The sequence below is a fragment of the Pteropus alecto genome, unplaced genomic scaffold (assembly GCF_000325575.1).
Source record: "Pteropus alecto unplaced genomic scaffold, ASM32557v1 scaffold101, whole genome shotgun sequence".
NCBI lineage: Eukaryota > Metazoa > Chordata > Mammalia > Chiroptera > Pteropodidae > Pteropus > Pteropus alecto.
This window is the reverse complement of record NW_006432945.1, coordinates 13076188-13084155: the sequence shown is the minus strand read 5'-3', so window position 1 is coordinate 13084155 and position 7968 is coordinate 13076188.

Genomic DNA, 7968 nt, shown 5'->3' with positions numbered 1-7968 from the left:
AGCACGTCCGCCCGCCAGCCCAGCGTGGGCCGCAGCGGGTGCGAGGCAGGCGGCAGAGGCGGCGGCGCGGGAGGCGCGCAGGGCCGCTTTGCGGTCTCGTGGCCGTGTCCATCTGGCACGATGCGGAGCACGAAGCTGGCAGCGCCCGAGGCAGCTGAAAAGCTAACCTCGCTCAAACTGTTTTATTTAAAGCCAGACTCCTGGCTGTTTGAAGCCGCTTGATTTTGGCAGCGCTTTCTCCTTTTTCCTCACTGCTTTTAAACAGCCCTGGGAGAGGAGGGGAGCCCCAGGGCCGGCAGACGCCTCTCCGACCCCGACCCCGACCCCGGGGCTGCTCCAGGGCGCACGGGCGCGTGCACGTGGGTGGCTCTGGGCGGGAGAAAGCCGGGGAGCCCCCGACTGACCTGCACCTGAAGTACAGCTCCAGATGAAGTGTTTCGCTTTTATAGTGAGTTTCATCGGCATTAAACCTCATTTATATCTCTATAAATATATACAGCTTTGAACGAGAGGCTTTATGGCTGGCTTTTTAAGTCCCATCTCCCTGTGGCCCAGACCAGGTCATAGAGGGGAGACGGCCGCCTTATAGACTGCGTGGCCTCTGCCCTTGGCGACATAACCATTTGCAGGCCTCTCATCCGGTATCCGGGGCCTCCCCGCTGGGATGCTGCCCTCGCCCAGGTCTGCATGCCCCTCTACCCCCTGGCTTACAGCTGGCCCAGCTGTCGGCAGGCGGAGGAGGCCACCGGGCTGTCAGCTGATTTCTTTCTCCACACCTGTCCCTTGGCCGGGACCCCACTGCTGACCTTGGCATTGACAAGCTTATAGAAGACGGCAGGACAGGCTGGCGAAGCCTGGTTTATTGATGAATCTGTTTTACGGAGATCCATTTAGATAAACAGGCCGTACACAGATGCAGGCGCTCTGTGGCTACGGGGCTTACAATACTTCACGAGCCAGGCAGCAGCCTTCTCTCCTGATGCGTTTGCGGAGATAAATTCAAGGTAATCTATATAAACTCAAGCCTTTGAAATTGCACACAGTCTAAAAATTCAAACAATTACTCTAGCCCAGCCAGGAGGTGGCTGCTGATGTTCTTCTTATGGAAAACATAATTATAAAGGAAGGGAAAATGTTTCATAAATAAAACGCAGAATGGCACAAGAACCTGGAGGGAGGGGAAGGCAAGAGAACAGAATCCCTAAGGTCCGTGGTCTCCAGCTGAGTGTGGAACCAGGCTCAAAACCCTGGTGTCTCCTTAAGCCTCAAATTAATTTCAGTCTAGTACAATTTCCAGGTAATTAATTGGCGAGAGGCATCTTTCAGATATTTTTAAATATCAGCTCGCCAGGCTCTTGGTGCTAAAGGAGAAGAAAAAATAGCCAACACATGCTCCTAAAATCAAGGTGATGTAAAACAAGGGCCAGCCCAGCCCATTAGTACTTGAGGAGAATATAAAATCCAGGTCAGCCCAGATAATTGTTAGCTCGTTAAAATGCCAAGTTCCCCAGGCTGCATCTAGGCCCCAGGCCACAGGAAGTAGCAAGTGGCACAATCGTTTATGCTCTCTGCTAGGCACTGTCCCAGGCACCTTGTCCTTGTGCCCCCATTTAACTCTCATAAGAACCCCTTAAAGAAGATGTGATGATCTCTAGAGACTATTTTGGGTGGGGAGGGTGGTGGAGAGGCTTCTGATGAGGAACCCCAGATTAATGCAGGCTGAGTCACGGCCGAAGGTCACAAGGCTAGGACATGGCAGAGCAGGAATCTGAAGCCAAGTTTCCTGGCATTCAACCCCCAGGTCTTGCTTCTTGCTGCACCTGTGGCCCAGGGTAGGAAAGGGTGTGGCTGAGACAGAAGCCGCGGAGAAGAGAGAAAGAGTTTGGGCTCCAAGAGACTGGTTTCCAAACCGGCCCCACCACCTACTAGCTGTGCGTCCTCAGGCAAGTTACTTAGCTTCTCTGAATTCTGGAGCTTTGTTTCCCTCATCCACGCTTTCTGTCCCCTGTGGTCTTCATAAGGAAAAGCTGGGACAGAGTCTCCCTTTCTCATTTGGCTGCAGAAGGTTTACCTTGCCAACCTTCCTCCTGGGATGCTGTGGGGATGAAATGCGGAAGGTTTGGACAGCACCCAGCACGGCACCCTCCACACGGACGAGAGGTACTTGTTCCCACTCTCGCGAGAATCCGAATGTGATGCTGTATCGCACCCCCTGGGAACAAGTGTAGGCCCTCCTGCATTTAAGTTGAGCAGAACCAACAGCCAATGAGAAAGTTTTGATTGGGCCCTTCTACGCGCCAGGCCCTGTGCTGGGCTCTCCCAGCCCAGCCCTCGTAGAACAGGTGATCTAGGTGGAGAGGTGCCTAGTTTCATATCAGGTTAGCAGTAATGCAAGGTGTAAAACTCCTCTAAAGATGCTCGGGAGGAGTCACAGTAGAACCATCATGAATCGCCGGATGAGTGGCAATGGCAGTAGAAGAAGCGGTCACGATGCGGGCTGCAAACCCGCTCAGCTGTGGAAAGCTGAACGAGTCAGCTAAGTCACCATGCCTTGGTCTCCCCATCTGTATGTCACAATGTTTCAACCACTGGATGATAAAAATTACATAAAATGCTTATTAATAATAGCAACAAACAGTTATTAAGGGCATTCTGTGTGCCGAGCACTTGGCTAAAGCTCATAACAAGCACTCGGTCAATGTTGGCTAGTATTGTCATTATGCAATAGAAAGATCCAGGCTGCCAGGGCCCAGGAATGTGACTTCTTAGGGGGACTAAGATCAAAGACCAAATTCAAACCCAGAGTTGTTGTTAAGCCAGCGTCAAACGTTAGCCATTCTGGGTTCATACTATTCTGAGATCAGTGTTCTAGGCTTTTTCTCTCTCTCTCCTTCATACCATGAAGTTTGATGAGGACTCATCTAGATGAAAAGAACCATGAATTCCTCCTGGAGCCTAGTAATAACCTTTTACTGAGTCACCGACAGCCAGAGCATAAGATGTTAACATAAGAGCAAATGCTGGGAGCTTGGCAGCTCCTGCTCTAAGGACAGAGGTCTTTAGGAGGTCAGGGCTAGAATCCTTCAGAAAACTATAATGAGTCTTTCGCTCATTTGTCCCTGACCCCAGAACGCCTTCTCTCACTGTGGAGTCTCACCTGGTAATATGCTTATGCTGGGGAGGACCCAGAGGTGTCCCCACCAACGGTGAGCGCTGGCCTCTTCCTCTATCCTGGTACCTCTCTGGGGTAAGATTAGGGCACTTCAGTGGGGAAGTAGAGTTTAGGATCCCAGTCTCCTTGAACTGTGCCTGTGCACTCAGCAACGGGAACCAGAGTGTAAGAGCCAGACCCAACTCACTGGGGTGGGGGGCTTGTGCACCAACCCCACTGATCCTTCTTGCTTTGCTGCTAGGAAGCTACCTGCTAAGTCTTCACAGGGAGAGGGAAGACTTTCAACCCCAGAGGGAGCCCCCTGACCGGAGTGTCCCTTTCGCATTTGGTTGGAGAGTCGAGCAGAGGCAATCATCCCGAATTAAAAGAGAAGAGGAAGCAAGATGATGTCCACCAGTGGGTGAAATAAATGAAATGTTTATCCTTTATGATAAACAAAAGGATAAACAAAATGCAGTCAAAGGTCATCGAGCCTTAAAAAGAAATGAAGTTCTGACACATGCTGCCACATGGATGAAACTTGAAGACATTGTGCTGAGTGACGTAAGCCAGTCACGAAAGGACAAATATGGTATGGTTTCACTTACGTGTGACACCTTAAGTCGCCGCATTCAGGGAGATGGAAAGTACAGTGGTGATTGCCGGGGGCTGGGAGGAAGGCGAGTGGAGGGTTCCGTTTAACGAGGACCGAGTTTCGGTTTGGGAAGGAAGAAAGCTTCTGAACATGGGTGGTGGCGATGGCTGCACAACTATGTAAATGTACCCGATGCCACCGAACTGCACACTTTTAAATGGTCCAAACGGTCATTTCTATGTTATCACACAATTTTTTTTAGGAGAGGGCAAGACCCCTTAACTTCCCTTTGCCAACTGCCACATGGGTTGCATGCTGTGTTCTAAATGTATCAATGCGGCTTTAGTTCAAAGTCGTGTTCCAAGGTAAAGACGTAGTGACTCTTATATATAGTCGGAAATAGCTTTTAAACCTCTCAATTCCAATTTCCCCTTCCTACTGAACTTGCTCTTAAAATGAAACCCCAGTTAGGCGGGGATCTCATCTGATCTTTATCAACACAGTGTATAGTCAAGAAGAGGCCAAGATGTGTCACAGCGCTTCTCCCGAATCACCTCCTGGCGCTGGCTTTGTAGAGCTCATTCATGGTTTGGATTTCTGCACACGTCTGCCTAGACATGAGGGACCCTCACTGTGGCTGCCTTCTAACTCGCCATGACTCAGTCTCGGCAACCCACACTCCACTCTGGGATGCTAGCTGGGAGAGCCGACTCAGGAAGGAGCCTCCCATGAGTGAACTGCCTTATTCTGAATGAACGCTGCCTTCTTTGTCACCGGCCATCTCAGAAAGGGGCAGAGCCAGAAGAGGGCGTTTAGCAAAGTCTCTGGGTAGACAGAGGCAGAGGACATGATTATCTACCAAGCGGGTAAACAGCTCTATGACCGACTTGGACAAATGTTGAGTTTCACTGAAGACTCTGATTTACTGGTTGATCCGTCTGAAACTCAGGTTTTTTAGTTGAGAACCTCATGCTTGAATTGTGCATAAAATGTCCCATCTGTATCTAACATCCACGGAACATAAGAACCTCTACAGATGCAGGGTGGGAGAGATGTCAGGACTGGTTACCCAGGGGTGTGTGTGTGTGTGTGTTTCACCAAAGTCATCGAAACCTTCTAATAACTCCATTGCTTCTTCATGGTAAAACAGAAGAACAACTCTCTACCCTGACCTGCTCTCTATCCTGACAACCAGGGACAGGAGAAGTGTGAGGTTTTATAACGACATGATGGAATGTAAGTCTCCGGAAAGTGTCTCGTGGTTCTAAAGCGACTCTTGAATAAGGAAGAACAGCAACCTGAGCCATGGCCTTTGTAGATGGAGCTGAATTTGATGGCACAAGCGCTGTTGCAGTGAACTCTCCTCTCTCTTTCCTTAGTAAGCTCACACGGGTATTCTTGGAGCCCAGCTGCGATGACTCGTGCAAGCCATGTTTCTATTATCATTTCCATATACTGTGCCATTGAATAACTCAGGACAGCTCAGAGGTAGTAGTCTACAGGGGCTACGGTGGTTTCTATTTGGACTTGATTGTGGCTTATACACACACATACACACACATGCACACACACTTGAAAGGACCACTTGACTTCCCGACACCATGACCATAAGCTTGGACAAAGAATGCACCCTCCCCCACTCTCCTGCCGTCCATCCAGCGACAGTTGCTTCACACCTCTGAAATGTTCTCTTAAAAGCCCAGGGTCCACATGACACATCGACTAAGTAACATATGAAGCAATATGTTCCCACTGCACAATGTAGCAGTGGAAGCCACGGACATAGGAGTCAGAAGGTGGTGGGGCTGGGAGAGGGAAGCATTGATTGGAAAGAAGCACATGGAAACTTCTGTGTACCTGTTTGGGGTGGTGGTTAAATGTACACAGTTGTCAAAACCTACTAATCCGAATGCTTACGATCAATACATTTTATTATGTGCTAACTATACCTGAATTTTTTTTAAGTAACAGCAGTGCTCTCCAGGTAAAAAATGGCAACCTGTGGCTGTGGAGAATAGAGAAAGGATGCGATCTTCTGCCCCCCGCCTTTCCCCACATCCCTTGCCCCCCAGATATCAGAGGCAGCCCAGCAGAGCCTCTTCTGTTCTGTGAATTCAGAGCTGGATATGAGAATACAATGGCTTTTTCTCCAAAATGCTGGCCAGATGTGAGGGCGAGGGCTGCCAGGGGAACAGAGGTTTTGTAAGTGGGGTGAGTTTGTGTCCAGTCTCCCACTCCTCTCCTAGGGTTTCTTTGTGGCTCAAAGCCCAGCTGTCACCTGCTCCTCGGTTGTCCTCCCCAAATTCTGAGCCACAGAGGACTCAATGGAGGTGCGCCCAGAGAAAAGTCATCAAACACCTAAAACCAAGACATCCATGGCAAGTGGCCCAGACGGGTGCCTTCAACTGGGATTTCTGGGGCAAGGTGAGCATGTAAATCAGGCGTGTGACATCAGTTCAGCCTAGAAGCCGCCAGCCTGGGTTCCCTATCACAGTGATCCCCGAGAGCTCACCTGGCTCCTGGCCATCTTCTTGGTTGAGAACGTAAGGCCAGCAGCACCTTGAGACTCCTGGCTGATTCTCATTCTTCACCAGGTGAAGCCACTGCTCCATACTGAGTTCACTAAATTGCTTCGTTGCAAATCTGTCCACTGGGGAGCTGTCCCTCTCTGCCCTCCCTCACATGAGCACATCTGCATCTCACAGGTGATGAGACATTAGGACCCTGGAAGTCCTATCTCCACTGTTGCTACCTTCTGGCCTAGTACTTTAAAAGCCTGGGTCTCCTTGTTTATGAAGTGAGCACTTCTCTCAGAGAGAATTTAAGGGCATTCATGAGATAATGACCACTACGTGTGGTGACTTGGGTAATAAACGGCGGCTGGACAGGGCCCACTGCATGGGCATGAGAGTTTTTTAAACCTACAGGGACATGTCATGGAGAAATCCATCCGCTCTCATTCAAACGGAAAGATTTCAAGAGTGGGAGGAGCTGAGAGAGTGGAAATATAAATGAGCCCGTGCTGGTTTCTGGTACTCTGCTTTCCCTATTTCAATCTTCCCCCCCTGCCATTAAAACCTCTGACGTCGCTCTGTTTCTCGCTGCGTTCTATGATGCCGCGGTTTCCGGATCTCCAATGGCATAGTTAAAACACAACAAACAAATAGAGCAAAACGAAGAAAAAAAAATGATGCTATTTCACTCAGGACTAGTCTCTCACCCAGAAGGCTCCCCGACCAGAAGCAGAGAGCATTTTGCTCATCTTGGAAGAGGAGCCCAGGGTACTGAATTAAAAGCAAGAGAGTCACCACCCTAGAGTTCATTGGGTGTTAGAAGGAGCGAACCCTCCCTCCCTTGGAAAAAGTGACAAGAACCTTAAATAGTTAGGGGTCAATTCAAGGCAAGGTTTGCTCTTACCAGAAGCTATGTCTCTTTAAAATCTCCCTTGGGATGCTGGCTCCATGGAGACTTGGATGATTGGAGGAAGTTCCAACACTACTTGTTGAATGGCCCCACCCAGGAAGCTGTGGGTAAGACCGAATTGGCAGCGGGGAGGGAAGGGAAGCAGACAGCAGTCTCCAAGACAAACCCAGGCAGATGTGAGGAATTGATTGAACATATTTCAGAGAAGCAGGAAGCAAAGGAGACAGAGCAGTATCTTGCAAAAAGAAGTCTAACGTAATGACAAACCCATTTGTGGAGTCTCTCTGCGCTAGAGTGCATAGCACTACTTCAAGCCTTCCTGGGTCAGGATTAGTCTAGGTTCACTTCTGCTCCCCCAGACATGAGGAGATAAACCTTTCTCCTGAGCTGTCTTCCAATGGCAGAAAACAGAAGCCGAGCAGACTTTGTCCTCTCTCCATCCATACATAGTCAGGGATGATAGCAAAGTGGAGAGCACTCCCTACCTCATTGCAAATGTAGTGTAATCCACACGGACCGACCTCTGCAAAGCTCAAGATACTTGCCTACCACTATGAGGTCGAGAGGACGTCAGCCCCCCGCCCCAAACCACCTCATCCTGATGCTCACCTGTTGCACCTGCCCACTTGCCACAGATGCATGCAGGGAGAGAAAGTAAAAGGTCAGGTTGGGCTCTCGCCACAGCAAGAACCCAGAGAATCCTGGAGAAATGGACATTTTAAAAGCCATCTCTTCCAAGCTTCCTCAGAAGAGCATAACTTTTAACTCTGCCTCCACTCCCCCCCCCCCCCCCACCAGA